General features: G+C 39.5%; 1 long non-coding RNA gene across 1 annotated transcript in view; it reads right to left on the bottom strand.

The window, feature by feature from the left end:
- Positions 1–936: 936 nt before the first annotated feature.
- Positions 937–14,885, bottom strand: part of LOC145675584 (uncharacterized) — a 32,200-nt gene continuing 18,251 nt past the window's right edge. The window contains exon 3 of the long non-coding RNA XR_014129161.1: positions 937–1,484. This is a non-coding gene — a long non-coding RNA (uncharacterized LOC145675584). The remainder of the gene's footprint in view (positions 1,485–14,885) is intronic.

Raw genomic sequence — 14,885 nt, forward strand, 5'->3', positions numbered from 1 at the left:
CATTTTCCTGCCATGCTCCGTCTGTGCTACGGCCGTGACCATTCAAGGCTGGTTCACACACAGGGTGCCGTGCCCATCCCGTTTCTCTCCCATGCTCTGTCCGTGCCATCGCCGTGACCATTCAAGACTGATTCATGCATAGGATGCCGTGCCCATCCCATTTCCTTGCCATGCTCCATCCGTGCCATGGCCGTGACCATTCAAGGCTGGTTCACACACAGGGTGCCCATCCCGTTTCCCTCCCATGCTCCGTCCGTGCTACGGCCGTGATCATTCATGACTCATTCATACATAAGCATTCTTTGGTGTGAGAGACCCTTGTTCGGTTCCAGGTGGGGATACTCTGTGGAAAAAGTGTAAAAGGTTTTTCAGGCCAGTTATCCTGGGTGAGGTTTTCCTGGGTTTTCTCATTTCGATTAGGCAAATGTCGGGATGGTACATAACATGCAGGTCTCGGATAGTGTGCTCGCCGACGGACGTAATCCCTCATACGTGACAGGCCGAAAACCCAGAAATGTAATCCCTAAATCCTAAATCTCCCAAACAAAGTGAACGAGGAAGCATTTGGTGCAGGAGACCTGGTTCGATTCCCGGCGGGAGCTCATGAGGTTCAGATTTCACATTAAGTTGCAGGTAAAAATCTCATATAGCTTCGCTGCCGAACGGGACGTTGAACTCAAATCAACTTAACGAAGAACCAAAAACATTTTTTAGAAAAAAAAAAAAAAAACTAAACCGGCTCTTGATGGAAAACCGGATTGGGTTTGAAAATAGGTTTTCAGAAAGTTTTCGAGAAAAGAGTTCTCGGCTTTGAAAGTTGATCCCTAAAGAGTAAAAGCGTTCATCGAGAGCAAGATATATTTCTGATATACAGAGTGTTCGAGATAAATATGACACTTTTGAGGGATAGGGAAAAACAAGGAACATCGTCTTCAAAAGAAATTTTATTGAACTCATAGAAATCGTAGAGTAGAAGGAAAACAAGACAAAGCAAAATCTCTTTAAAAAAATAAATTTAAAAAAATGTGACCATAACTGCCTCAACGCGTCTCCTGAATCTGAAATATGCAGCCTTTACGGTGCCCGTAGGAAGAGCTGCAAATGCTGCCTGAATCCTGTCGATGAGCTGGGGTCTTTGTGTTTCAGGCAATGCAGGTGCTGTGTTGTTCCACACACACACACATAATAGTCCATGGGATTGCAATCAGGGAAGTTAGGGGGCCAGATGTCAGGACTGGTGAAGTACAAATTGTCACGCAACCACTTTAGGGTCTTTCCAGCAGTATGGCAAGGAGTGGGGTCACTGTTGCACTTCTGCATTTCACTAAGTATCTCTTTCTCAGTGCTCAAGGAGCACTGAGCAGCTGTCTTGATTGCAGAATTTGGTTGGGCGGCACGAATCATCATGACGTAGGTAACTCTTTTCCAACATTTTGGTGGCTTCCACTCGTCCATTGCAGTTCTGTTTGACTTCACAGCTGTATCTGAAATAAACCAAAGAGAAGTAATATGTGAGAACGCTGTAGCACCTTCCGGTAAGTCATATCTACATGCAATAAAAACCAACTGTCAAATTTACCCAGAAACTCTGTAGAGTTAGTGTCCCAATAAGAGGTTCTACTTCCAACGTTACCTCTCTATTGACAGTAGTTTTTAATATTAAGGCTCATAAGTAGGAATCTACCGTAGTTTCGCGACGTCAAACAGAACCTAAAGTATGGGTAAAGGCTTGGATATTGCCACTAGATGGCACCAAGAGGTGAATAGTTAAACTTAGTCCGAGGACAAGTTGAAATTATAATCAGAGAATAATCAGTGCAGTTTATTGATATTTTTTGATTCACCGTTCATAATTAGGAATTATATTTCTGGATTTTCATCATTTCTGGCTATTTAGTCCATCACTTATGAGGAATGTCGCACCTCGGTCGGCTCGGTGATCAACTACTTGGGAAAATGAGGAAGCATCCTCCAGGGGCTCACCCACGAGGAAGTCTACCGGGTCTGCCCCCCCCAAAAAAACTTCCTAACTCAATATACTGTACATTTGTATACTTTTAACAAAACTATACTTGTTTAACAGGGAAATGACTGATGCACGATGAAATTTTGATCTTACACTTCATATGTGCTTTTTCTCTTATAAAAACAATCTAGTTCTATACAGATGGAAGTGCTTTATACACTTACAGTCTTTTCGGGGTGGAATAACACCCGTTCAATACTAAAGAGACGTAGTTAGTTTTAGTATGGGACCACTCCCAACAAACATTTCTGACTGCGTGCTTCGTGGCCTGTGACCTTTTTATGTTAGGTACTATCCCGGTATTTGCCTGGTATGAATGAGGAAAACCCCGGGAAAATCTCACTGACGATGGTTCGCCTAAAAAGACTTTTACACCTTTCCGACCGAATGTTTCCACCGGAAATCGGTGTTGTTTCGTTGTTGAAAGCTCATAATTTTACTACTGAGAAACACGCTTCCAATAATGAAATAATAATAGCAATAATTCGTTTTTCTTGATTTCCTTAAAAACTACACATGAGAATGAACACCCGAGCGTGTTCAGCTCGATGTGCTCTATCGACCGATATGTGCCTTATCTTTATACAATGATGACGTCATAGCCCCTATCCATCTCACGCGTCAGCTCTAAAACCTAATGAAATATAGTTTGCAATGCTTCTGTGTCTAAAAATCAAAAAAAGGGGGAAAAAAGGATGTAATAGCAGAGTTATAATGCAAATTACCATGGTATATCCGTATGGTATAAAAATATACCATAGATCGTAAAAGAGTAAACAAAATCAAAAATTAAGGGTTGCTCGTATTCATTCTGTATATTGTCATATCTCGCAAACTACACAATAAGAATTATCATCCACCTATATTTAATTCAGCTATCGCTTCACACGTTTAGTCTTTGAACTTATTATTTTTCTGATACCAAAATTGTTAAATATTCTTATGAAGAAAAAAGGCAACCTAGCTTGAAAATTGGGGAAGAGGTGATGTAATGTTTGTAGATGCGATAACCCTGCTTGTGGTCCACTCCAGACCTTCACACTCTGGGTATTCGCTTTTCTCAAGGCCCAATTGACACTAAGACTCAAATTAACTCCAAGAATCTCTTCAGCCAAGGTTACCACCATCTTCCTTCCGCCCGTATACGTTCCTTTCAAGCAAGGTAATAGCCAAGCAACGGAAGTTTGTATCTTTGAGGAGAAAGAGCCATTTTTTTTTATATTACAAAATTAACGCATGCTAATTGGCAAGGAATTACGAGATTGAAGAAAAACTATTTTTAAATTTGCACTTATGCTATTAGTAAGTATGGGATATCTTATACATCAACTTTGCTTATCCATCTATCTTTTAATAGATATCAGAGTACCAAGGGCTCGCCCAGAATTTTTTTTGTTGGAAGGGGTCCAAAAGCTTTGGGAGTACGGGGTCCAATACCACTACTTCTATGTAGTATTCAACAGGTATTATTCTGCACCCGAAAAGGCGGTAAGTATTTGTAAAATACTTCGTATATTTTCAGAAACATGATAGAACTAGATTGTTTTTATAAGAGAAAGAGTACAGATGAAGTGTGAAATCAAATTTTCATGCTACAGCAATCATTTCCCAGTTAAACAAGTTTAATTTTATAGAGAAAGTGTTCAAATGTATATTGAGCTACAAATTTTTTTCTGAGGGGGGGGGGTTCAAACTGGGTGGACCCGGTGGGTGTAGTGGCCGCCGTGGAAAATCAGTGCCCGGGGCGAGAGTATACGACGGCGCCCCCATACATATATTCCAAGTAATTTTTTCCATCTTTTTCCTGTTTCTCCCGAATTTTGCGCCCTCTTACTTCGGCGCCCGGGGCCGTTACCCCGCTTGCCCCCTCAAGGCACGGTACTGGGTGGGTTGCACCCCTGTAAAACGGTAATAGAAGTGTTTCTTTTGCGTGGATTCAATTTATCAAAACTAAATTCCATATTCAGCTTTACGTCTCTATTAAAACCACTTCCAGTTTTAACATTGGCATCCCAATACAGCAAAAATAATGACAGATGGAGACAAGTATTTTTACATGGGTTCAGCACTCCAATCATAGAGTTTATACATACTCTTATGCCTCTAAAACAGTGGTTCCCAATGTAGGGGTTCTGTCCCTCTAGAGGGCGTGAGGAGCGAGCAATGAGTGCGCTAGCCACTGACAGAAATTAACTACATTCGTAATAATAAGGAGACGTTAAAGTCAATAATGCACAAACAGAAAAACATATTAACTAAGAAATGTGGTTTCATTAAGAACAAAGGTGGTAAGAAATAATACTACGCTACAAGGAAATGCAAAGGTATTGCTGAAAACAAGTATAAATTTTCACTGCTGCCTCTGAAACCGTATTAGAGGGCATTTAAAAAAGTACGTATGACCAACGAGCGGGAAGAAGGGGGCGTGAATTATGCAGCGTGTACGAAAGGGACGATAGGTATACAAGGTTGGGAACCACTGATCTAAAGAAACTGGAAGTGAAACATCTGCTATTTCCGCTTTTTATATTAAAGTCTTATACAGCAGACAGCGACAAATCTCTTTTAATGGATTCAGCGTCCGAAGAGAATAAGTTCCATATCTATGAATGGCGCTCATAGAGGTTTCAACTTTAGATTATCATAAAGCAGAAATGGACAGAGATAGTAAGACATGTTTTTATCATAAAGCAGAAGTGGGCAGAGATAGTAAGACATGTTTTTATCATAAAGCAGAAATGGGCAGAGATAGTAAGACATGTTTTTATCATAAAGCAGAAGTGGGCAGAGATAGTAAGACATGTTTTTATCATAAAGCAGAAGTGGGCAGAGATAGTAAGACATGTTTTTATCATAAAGCAGAAATGAGCAGAGATAGTAAGACATGTTTCTATCATAAAGCAGAAGTGGGCAGAGATAGTAAGACATGTTTTTATCATAATGCATAAATGGGCAGAGATAGTAAGACATGTTTTTATATTTATTCAGTGCCCAAAGAATATCCGCTCTTACCTCCCTATTGAAACTATTCCCAGTTTCAACCTAAGATCACCACACTTTTGATGTCGATCACATTTTTTAAAAAAACTATGAAACGAAATGCGCTTGTTGAAATATCGGAAGCAGTTGTAAACAGGGGCGGATTCAGGATGGACTTCTGGGGGGGTGTAATACTACTACTTAGAGCTACTTTTAAGAGCTCCAAATTCTGGGATGGGTTTTTATTTATGTATAAAATAAGAAAGTTTCCTCTTCTCCGGGGAGGGAGGCAGCGATCGGGGGCGGAGCCAATTAATAATGCTGGTCCCCTGGATCCGCCACTGGTTGTAAATGTAAGAAAAGAAACCAATTAGAACTGTTTGAGGACAATTTGTAATTAGCAGGTACTATATTAGGGGAAGGAAAACGAACGAAAAGAACCAACAAAACAATTCCAATTAATGCACTATATTAAAATGGCCAATTACTATGCCAAAACTAACAGCCCTTTCATACACAGCAACTGAGTTGCGCCACCGAGTGCCTCCACTAGCATGGACAGAAATATAAACAAAGCAACTGATAACAGACACGAGCACACCTTTTTTTTCATCTTTCAACACCCACGTTTCTTCTCGGTGGTGTGACGGGGTTGCCAGCACACATAAGAAATACATAGTATCTGGGTTACTAGACTATATTAGATATAGATTGACGGTTATAATTCAAATGACAGTACCTACCACCGGGAATCAAGACCTGTCTGCTGCACAAGCAGCGAAATTCCAAGCACTTAACCACGAGAAACCTATCGAGGTATGGTCGATTTTCTCACTAACATATTTCCCTTTTTTACTTGTTTCTTTAGTGGTTTAATAATAATAATAATAATAATAATAATAATAATAATAATAATAATAATAATAATAATAATAATAATAATAATAATAATAATAATAATAATAATAATAATAATAAATTTACATAGAAATTAATAATACCTTGCTATATTTACAAGGTTTTCACACACACACACACACACGTGACGAAATATATTAGTGTACAACTTAATATGTTTTACAGAATTTTTTGCAATGAATGGTGAACGAGTTAAGAGTATCATTGGAGCCCTTTATCTTTAAAATAGGGGAATTTTGCAGAAAGGATAAAATCTCTTTTATTTTCACTTTAGAATGTTTTGAAGTTTGAACTCGCGAAAACCAGATTTTTCGTATCTTATCGTTATTTTAAGCAGATTCTGACCTTGAAGAGTCACGTATTTGAAAGTGACATAATTTTCTTGCGATTCTTATCACAATTAATTTCTGGATTAGATTGTTATTAATGATACCTTGAAAAGGAATTGGCAAATTTTAAATACCAGAGCTATTAGTTAATATTCCTTATTATTTCAAAGTGAAGGACATCATTCTTAGTCTTCACGGAAACTAATTAATCATTCATTTATGAACAGAAAGGAAGGACCTTGGTTAAGGTTCTACATTAATATACAGTGGCGTATTTACGACTTTGTTTCGGGAGGGGCTTTGCTAACTTTCCGAAGGGGGGGGCTTTGCCTGAAAATGTGAAAATTCCGCAAGATATTCCATTTACTTTACTACACTAAGTAAGATTTCGGGTGGGGGGCTTAAGCCCGGAAGCCACCTACCTAAATACGCCACTGTTAATATATATTGTGTAGTGTTGCCCCCGAGACGATAAGTTTTCGTGTCGCCTCGAAAATGTGGCAAGAATTACCTTTTTTTTAAAAAAAATAATCGAAAAGATACGAGAAACATTGCCATTCTTATCTCGCTTTTGAGTCGAGACAGGATATTCCTAGTGTCGCCTCAATGCTCGTCTCGAAAATATGGCGAGAGACGAGAAGAGAAATACCTATTTTAAAGTCGATATGAGACGAGAAACATTACCATTCTTATCGTACTTCTGAGCCGAGAGAAGAAATTCCTAGTGTCGTATCATTGCTCGTCTCGAAAACATGACGAGAGTCGAGGCGGGAAGTCCCTTTTTAAATTCGATACGAGACAAAAAGCATTAACATTGTTATCTCGCTTCCGAGACGAGACGAGAAATTCCTAGTGTCGCCCCAATGCTCGTCTCGAAAACATGACGAGAGTCGAGGCGGAAAGTCCCTTTTTAAATTCGATACGAGGCAAAAAGCATTAACATTGTTATCTCGCTTCCGAGACGAGACGAGAAATTCCTAGTGTCGCCCCAATGCTCGTCTCGAAAACATGACGAGAGTCGAGGCGGAAAGTCCCTTTTCAAATTCGATACGAGACAAAAAGCATTAAAATTGTTATCTCGCTTCTGAGACGAGACGAGAAATTCCTAGTTTCGCCCCAATGCTCGTCTCGAAAACATGATGAGAGTCGAGGCGGAAAGTCCCTTTTTAAATTCGATACGAGACAAAAAGCATTAACATTGTTATCTCGCTTCCGAGACGAGACGAGAAATTCTTAGTGTCGCCCCAATGCTCGTCTCGAAAACATGACGAGAGTCGAGGCGGAAAGTCCCTTTTTAAATTCGATACGAGACAAAAAGCATTAACATTGTTATCTCGCTTCCGAGACGAGACGAGAAATTCCTAGTTTCTCCCCAATGCTCGTCTCGAAAACATGACGAGAGTCGAGGCGGAAAGTCCCTTTTTAAATTCGATACGAGACAAAAAGCATTAACATTGTTATCTCGCTTCCGAGACGAGACGAGAAATTCCTAGTGTCTCCCCAATGCTCGTCTCGAAAACATGACGAGAGTCGAGGCGGGAAGTCCCTTTTTAAATTCGATACGAGACAAAAAGCATTAACATTGTTATCTCGCTTCCGAGACGAGACGAGAAATTCCTAGTGTCTCCCCAATGCTCGTCTCGAAAACATGACGAGAGTCGAGGCGGAAAGTCCCTTTTTAAATTCGATACGAGACAAAAAGCATTAACATTGATATCTCGCTTCCGAGACGAGACGAGAAATTCCTAGTGTCACCCCAATGCTCGTCTCGAAAACATGACGAGAGTCGAGGCGGAAAGTCCCTTTTTAATTTCGATACGAGACAAAAAGCATTAACATTGTTATCTCGCTTCCGAGACGAGACGAGAAATTCCTAGTGTCGCCCCAATGCTCGTCTCGAAAACACGACGAGAGTCGAGGCGGAAAGTCCCTTTTTAAATTCGATACGAGACAAAAAGCATTAACATTGTTATCTCGCTTCCGAGACGAGACGAGAAATTCCTAGTGTCGCCCCAATGCTCGTCTCGAAAACACGACGAGAGTCGAGGCGGAAAGTCCCTTTTTAAATTCGATACGAGACAAAAAGCATTAAAATTGTTATCTCGCTTCTGAGACGAGACGAGAAATTCCTAGTAACGCCCCAATGCTCGTCTCGAAAACATGATGAGAGTCGAGGGGGAAAGTCCCTTTTTAAATTCGATACGAGACAAAAAGCATTAAAATTGTTATCTCGCTTCCGAGACGAGACGAGAAGTTCCTAGTGTCTTCCCAATGCTCGTCTCGAAAACATGACGAGAGTCGAGGCGGAAAGTCCCTTTTTAAATTCGATACGAGAATAGAAACATTAAAATTCTACTCACGCTTTCAAAACAATACAGAAATTTCTCGAGTTTCGTAAGCAACATAGTTCACCCAAGTCTTAGATCAATAACACTGATTTACTGTTACATGATTCATAGTATAAACACTATAAACACTATAAACAGTATAAACACTATAAATACGGTACATAAAGTGATTTTACAAATACACTGTAGAGCTTTCATCAGCGTTCAAAGGTACGTTAAGTCATTGTATATGCAATATACGCCAACAATAAATATGGTTTAAATTTTGTTACATCACACCCTTCTTGAAATTCTCATGACGCGGAAGGATTCTCATAACGTCTAAATAAAATCAAGAAAAAAAACCCAGGGTAAAAAATTTTGCTCATAAATTTACAAAGTGGCACGAGAAAATTTCCGAGACGGCACGAGGTAAGTTTTTATTCTAAAATCGAAACTAGACCTGTGTTAAATACAATACCGGATCTTTGGTGTTGAAGTAACACGCTAAAGTAATAGTCATGTTGGGACCAGTGGCCTGTGGTAACTACGATACTGGTTCCTTGGTGTTGAGATAAGACACTAAAGTAGTAGTCATGCTAGAACCACTACCTGTGTTAAATACAACATCGGATCTTTGGAGTTGAAATAACAAGGGAGAGTGGTAGTCATGCTGAGACCACTGGTCTGTGTTAACTGCAACACCGGTAACTTGGTGCTGAAATAACATCCTAAAGTGGTAGTCATGCTGAGAACACTGGTCTGTGTTAACTGCAACACCGGTAACTTGGTGCTGAAATAACATCCTAAATTGGTAGTCATGCTGAGAACACTGGTCTGTGTTAACTGCAACATCGGTAACTTGGTGCTGGAAAAACATCCTAAAGTGGTAGTCATGCTGACACCACTGGTCTGTGTTAACTGCAACACCGGTAACTTGGTGCTGAAATAACATCCTAAAGTGGTAGTCATGCTGACATCACTGGTCTGTGTTAACTGTAACACCAGTAACTTGGTGATGAAATAACATCCTAAAGTGATAGTCATGCTGATACCACTGGTCTGTGTTAACTGCAACACCGGTAACTTGATGCTGAAATAACATACTAAAGTGGTAGTCATGTTGGGACCAGTGGCCTGTGGTAACTACGATACCGGTTCCTTGGTGTTGAGAAAAGGCACTAAAGTAGTAGTCATGCTAGAACCACTACCTGTGTTAATTACAACATCGGATCTTTGGAGTTGAAATAACAAGCTAGACTGGTAGTCATGCTGAGACCACTGCTCTGTGTTAACTACAACATCGGATCTTTGGAGTTGAAATAACAAGCTAGACTGATAGTCATGCTGAGACCACTGCTCTGTGTTAACTACAACATCGGATCTTTGGAGTTGAAATAACACGCTAAAGTGGTAGTCATGCTGGTACCGCTGGCCTGTGTTAATTAAAACACCGGTCCCTTGGTGCTGAATTAACACGCTAAAATGGTAGTCATGCTGTTACCATGAGTCTGTGTTAATTACAACACCGGTAACTTGGTGCTGGAAAAACATCCTAAAGTGGTAGTCATGCTGAGACCGCTGGCCTCTGTTAACTACGTACAACAACAGATCCTCGGTGTTGAAATAAGGCGCTAAAGTGGTGGTCATGCTAGGACCACTGACCTTTTTAAAATTGCCTTGTATTAACTAAATTAGTTGTATTTTTTTTCTGAATAAGTTCCTTGCTTTTACACTAGAAGTAATGCAAGCTCTGTGCGACTTCTCTACAAACTATTTAAAGCCAGTATATCACTGTTCAAACAGTTTTATTCTTCTGGGTGGTGGCCAAATTACCAGGTTTTACCATAATTGTTCTTTGCTGAAAGCAAACTTCCAAGAACATCACATCATGATATCTCTGTAAGAAAACAGAATATGTTGTCTCAACCTTGTAAATATGTTGTCGCCACAAAGGAATGACAAATGCGGACGAATCACCGTCTACCGATTATACTTTTACGAGTGAGATTAATGCAATTACGGACTCCTTTGAGGCGATGCTTGAAGGCCAATCCAAATGGGAAGATAAGAAAACGCGAACTACAGATGTTAGACCACGTGACAGCCATACACTCACTTATACCTTGATTGTGTGATCAATCGATCATACGTGTCAAGGCATGACGGACACACAAGGCATTCTATACGTTTTGCAGCGTCAAACAATCAAAAGCGATTCTTTTCTGTCTTTAGTATTAGAAACGTGTAAAAGTAAGTTTGATGATTCAATTTCACTATAACATAGGCCTATATACCTATACTTACAGAACTTTTGGTAAACTTGGTCTCCCTGCTACGTACAGCGTTGGCAACATACAGTGTGGCCCAAAAGTAGGTATACACCTCTGCATTGATCAAGTATAACATTGTAGTTTATAGGTGTATTTGTGTCGGCTGTTCCGACCTTAAGATATAAGTAAAAAGACATTAAGAACAAATAATAAAGAAACTAAGTCTGCCTGATAGATAACAATAAAAAATAATATTAAAAGCAATGAGTTGATCAGTACGGAACTGTATACCTACTTTTGAGCCACCTTGTGTAATGCCTTCAAAACTGAACTTGTTACATGAGCTCCTCCGTGACTAAGTGATTAACGTACGCGCCTTTGGCGTGAAAGACCCGGGTTCGATTCCCAGCGGGGGCTCATGTGGTTCGGATTCCACGTTAATCAATAGGTCCACGTCTCATATAGCCTCGCTGCTGAAAAGGGACGTTAAGCTAAAAATCAACTCAACTTGTTACACTAAAACAATGAAATGAAATCTTTGTAAATTTTACGTCCCATGCTTATGTCAGCTAGGCTAAAGGAGATGGCAATGATGAGAAATTAATGAATGAAATGGTGGAATGAAGAAAGTGGGAGGACAGAGAAAACCCACGCACACGGTGTTTGTCCACATCAAATAAAACAATGAAGTACAGTATATTTCAGCTTGTGAAAAAATATATTTTATTTCTTCTCTTCGTCTTCTTTTGCAAAGGAGTTTTTATTAATCGATGATTCAAGCAAGTAAATGATAATGGAAGAATTAGTGGAATGAGAATGTGGAAGGAAACGAGAGTATCCCGATAAAACCGATCCGTACACGATGTTGTCCATATCAACAAAACTTACCAAGCCGGGAATTGAACCAGGGACCTCATGCACCAAAGGTAAACGCTCTACCTCTGAATCACCGCGCCTCCATCAATTAAACGAACTACGTGACGCTGTCTATTACCATTTTTGTTGTATGGCGATCAACATTAAAACCGGAAACGGTTGATATCTACCATTTCCTGTTTGAACAGGGGTCGCACATATTATTGTGACACAGAATCTATTTCAAAGAAACCGCTTCTCGCTATCCTTTATCGATTTTGCTGTGATAACTGTCGTCGGGCGAAAGAACATAGTCGTTCTATAAGATTTGACCATACTATACACACTTAGGTCTACTGGGAGCTTTCGAAATGTGAGTGTGGAGGAAAATAAAGAGAATTAGCTGGGTCGAGCGGAAAACTAATGAAAGGTCTTAGAAATGGTGGGGGACAAAAGAAAAACTTTAGGTATTATTAAGAAGAGGAAGAGAAACTAGTTGGGACATTGGGTAAGAAAGAACTGTATCATGAGGAACGTGCTAAAGGGTATGGTGGCAAGAAAGAGACGGAGAGGGCGAAGAAGACTATAATTAATGGACGATATCGAAACACAGAAATCGTACGTAAAGATGAAGAAGTTAGCGGTAGACCGTGGAGCATGGAAGCTTCTCAGTTGCGACAAGTGACCTGCTAATAATGGCAGAATATCTTCAGGCGCGGATCCAAGGGGGGAGTTATAAGGGCTATAGCCCCCCTTGATGCTCAGGTGTACACTAGATAAAATCGGCTTCAATCCTGCTTTACACTGGATAAAGCTGCAAACTATGGTTTAGCCCCTCCCTTGATCATATCCTGGATCCGCCACTGCCTATGATGATGATGATGATGATGATGATGATGATGATGATACTATGCGTAGAATAACTTGAAAGATCTTACTGTTAATAATTGTCTTAAACCATTACTGTAATCGTTATTTTTCACTTCTAAGTACTTTTACCAAACTGTCTCTGCAGGAAATTTAATAAAATCTTTCGCTCATGAATAAAAATTAATAGTTTTTGTCAATAATCTTGTTCTCGAATAAATTGAATTAGCAAAAGTTAACTCATCGACGCTGCAAGAGTTCAGAAGCCAAAGGAGAAAGTTGAGTTCATAACACAATGACGTAGATTAGAAAAAAAAAGAGAGAGAGAGAACATTGAAAAAGCACGTAATGCTCTTAATTAGTTTACCCTTGACTGTTGGAGGAAACGTTAATCTTCCGCGTAAAAAAGTCATCAAGTACTTTTCATTGCAATACAATATGGCTTCCTTCAATTCAATCTTGTAACTTGATAAGCATAACGTTTACAAAGCATCTCATCTCAATCTTTACCAGTAGCGTATGCAAGGGAGGCTCCGGGTTTTAACTCCACCCCGTCTTGAACAAGATATGATGTTAATGATGAGTTTAACGTCACGTTCAGAAGCGAGGCTATATGAGACCTACTGATTAACGTGGAATTCGACCTACATGAACTTCGACCGGGAATTGAACCCGAGTCTCCACGTCAAGGGCGCGTACGCTGACCGCTTAGCCACGAAGAAGCTCTTGAATCACATATTATACAAAAACCAACTTAAGTTATGTATACAAATACCTGAAATGAGCTGAACTGGAGAACTTGAATCCCAGCCCCACTTGATGAAACGCTGCCTACGACACTGATCTTCATGGTACTTGTACCGATTACGGCCCGGGTCCCTAATATGGCACAGCTACCATATCTCTGCAGATTTGCGTTGGTGCTACTAGATGACAGTATAAACTGTGTCCTCATGACAATCGTAAACATATTTGCGCAGCTCAGAGGACATAGTTTATATTGTCATCTAGTAGCACCAACGTAAATCTTCAGAGATATGGTGGGTGGGCCATATTAGGGACCCGGGCCATAATCGGTACAAGTACTATATATATATATATATATATATATATATATATATATATATATATATATATATATATATATATATATATATATATATATATATATATATATATTGGAGGCTAAGACAGAGGGTGATGAAAATGAACGAAATAGTTAAATGATGGAAGTGGGAAGAAACAGGAGCAGCTCAAGAGAAACAACGCACACCGTGTTTGTCCACCAGAAAACCCATTTGACGAGAGCTGGGATCTACCCAGAGATCGCAAAAACATGCGTGAGTATTTTACCCACTACGTAGCCAGCACAGTATTGTTTCCTAACATCTAATTCGCTTGCACAGTGGTAAAAGCAAACTGTGATGTTATCTAATATTAATGGTCAGGGCAAAATAAGAACTATACTTGTCGGCACTTTCAACTTTTTTTTAACCTCCCTGTCTCTGAGGCGATGATTCGCTGAATGTGAATAAGTTCATTTTCTGAATCTTTTTTTCTGTTCTATCTTGTTTCATGTTTCTAGGCCAATTAGAATCCGAGCTACAAATATTTTAAAGTAACTCTATGAAATGGCAATTTTTAGCTTTTAAAAAATCATCTCTGCAGCAACGTCTTACTTTGCAGAATGGTACCCAAAAGGTTAAAAGATATATATCGTGTGGGAGGGAGGTGATTCCTGACACCAAGATAAGACAAAAAGTATAGACCAACCTGGGTGCACAAATGCTTCCTTTCGGAGTTATAGGCTGCCGAAAACGAAAAAAAAAAATAAAATAAAAATAAAAAAAAATAAATAAATAATAAAATAAAATAAAAAATAAAGGTCCATAGTTCCAACTATGGGACATACCGTAGTCGGGTTAAGACTTCACTTAGGAACTAGTACGTACCCTATCCAACTATCCAAGTTTCAGAATCCTGCGGTACTTCCGCAACAATTTTTATAAAGGTAGTTGGTGCGTACTTCAAATTATATGCCCTAGCCAAACTTCTATAACAATTGTTGCGTGAGTACCTCAGGATTGTGAAACATGTACTATTGCATAGTGAATATATTAGTCATTTAGCGAAGTCTTGACCAGACTACGTTAGGTCCCACAGTTTTGGAGCTATGAGCGTTTTAAGTTAATTTTTCCATGTTTTCGGCAGCCTATAACTCCAAAAGAAAGCATTTGTGCACCCAGTCCTTTTGTCTTATCTTGGTGTCAGGAATCACCTCCCAAACGTTATCAGTGTTGTTTTGAAACAT

This window comes from Thermobia domestica, chromosome 18, assembly GCF_964235325.1.
Source record: "Thermobia domestica chromosome 18, izTheDome1.hap1.1, whole genome shotgun sequence".
NCBI classification, from domain to species: Eukaryota; Metazoa; Arthropoda; class Insecta; order Zygentoma; family Lepismatidae; genus Thermobia; species Thermobia domestica.